We start from the raw sequence: 1,921 nt of genomic DNA on the forward strand, positions 1-1,921 counted from the left end.
CTGCACTAAGAGTCTGTCTGCCTGCCGCAACTAAAGATTCCACGTGCCAAAGCAAAGATCCTGAGTGCCGCAACTAAGACCTGGTGCAGCCAAAATAAATAAATATTTTTTTTTAAAAAAAAGAAGCTTAAGCACAATAGGGAATGGAAATCTGGGACACGGACTATCTCAAGGGACCCACAGCAGTGCACAGAACTTAGGGGCCAAGTGAGCTGCACTGACTGGGGTCATCCACCCAGCCCTCTCTCAGATCCATGGTGTCCTCTCTCCAGACGGCCACGCCCTGGCAACACAGACTGGGACTAACGTCTTTTCTTCCCAATTCCAAATTCCTGGTGTATCAGTGTCCGGGGGCTGCTGTAAAATGACCACAAACTGGGGGTGGGGGGAAAAGAGCAGAATGTATCTTCCTTCCCACAGTTCTGAGACTGGAAGTCTTGAGACCAGGTGCCAGCATGGCTGGGTTCTGGGAGGGTCTTGGCTTTTTGCTGTGTCCTTCAGTGGCCTTTTTTTGGTTCACAGAGAGAGTTCTCTCCCTTCCCCTTATAAGGCCACCAATCCTATTGGATTAGGACCCCACCCTTATGACCTCACTTAACCTTAATCACTTCCTAAAAACCCCATTTCCAAAGACAGCCACAGTGGGGGCTTCGAGCTTCAACATGTGAATTGGGGAGGGGGACACAATTCAGCCCATAACAGCCACAAACTGGGGGGCTTAAAACAACAGAAATTTATTGAATCACAGTCTGGAGGCCAGAAATCCAAATTCGAGGTGTCAGCAGGGCTGCTTCCTTCCGGAGCCATTCTCCAGGGGAGAATCTGTTTCCTTGCCTTTTCCAGCTTCCAGAGGCATCTGCTTTCTTGGCTGGTGGCCCCTCCCTCCATCTTCAAGGCCAAGGAGTTTTCCAAAGTGGCCGCTCAGGACATGCTACCATTTAACTGTGGTCCTTCTTGGGGGGGCGGAGTGTAATGGTTTCTCACGGCGGGGTCTTTTTAATTGTGGTAAAATACACATAACATAACATTACCATCTTAACCACAGCTCAGTGGTATAAAGTGCATTCACACTGTGTTGATACCATCCGCCTCCAGAAGCTTCTCACCTTAAACTGTCCCCATTAAACACTAACACCCCATTTCCTCCCCCGCCCCGCCCCCAATCCTTGGCATCTACCATCCTACGTTCTGTCTCTTAAGATTTTGACTGCTCTAGGAACCAGGCGGTATTTGTCTTTTTGTGACGGGCTTATTTCACTGAGCATAATGTCCTCAGGTTTCATCCATGTGGTAGCAGGTGTCAGAATTTCCTCCCCTTTTAAGGCTGAATAATATCCTAATTGATCATGGTATTTTTATTTTCACAGCATTAAACACATTCCCCTCTGGTAGAACAATCGCGTCATCTTCCAACATTACCTGACTGTCAGAAAAACACGGAAAAAACAGCCCAGAAAAGAAAGCAAATACTCATGTGCCTACCCAGGTACAGTGATAAACTCCATTTCTTTGGGGGAGATAAAGAATAAACAGAATTATTATAGTCCACAAAAAACATCTAAGACCAAAGGGACCCTGTATTACGGATGTGGTTTATTTTGACAGAGGTTCATAGTTTTTTTTTCCAATCACAGAACTTCCTGTCGTATCAACAATTTACTGTCTGGCTTTGGGCTATTCAATGTTCTGGCACCTACTACAGAGAAAGCAATCCGAAACTTCCTTATACACGTTTTTCCTGGAAAAGTACAACTGCTCACCGCTGCCCATCAAATGACAATGCTGACCGAACGCAGCACAACAAGCTTTCATGTCGGCTTACATGGGACACAGAGTCAAACGAGAGAGTTTGGGTGCATGGGTGACTGGTTTGAGCACAGCTGCCCCAGTGGGAGCAGAGCCCTGGGTGGGTGGGTGACTA

Source organism: Aethalodelphis obliquidens, unplaced genomic scaffold (assembly GCF_003676395.1).
Source record: "Aethalodelphis obliquidens isolate GAN/ISIS:26980383/991018 unplaced genomic scaffold, ASM367639v1 scaffold20, whole genome shotgun sequence".
NCBI classification, from domain to species: Eukaryota; Metazoa; Chordata; class Mammalia; order Artiodactyla; family Delphinidae; genus Aethalodelphis; species Aethalodelphis obliquidens.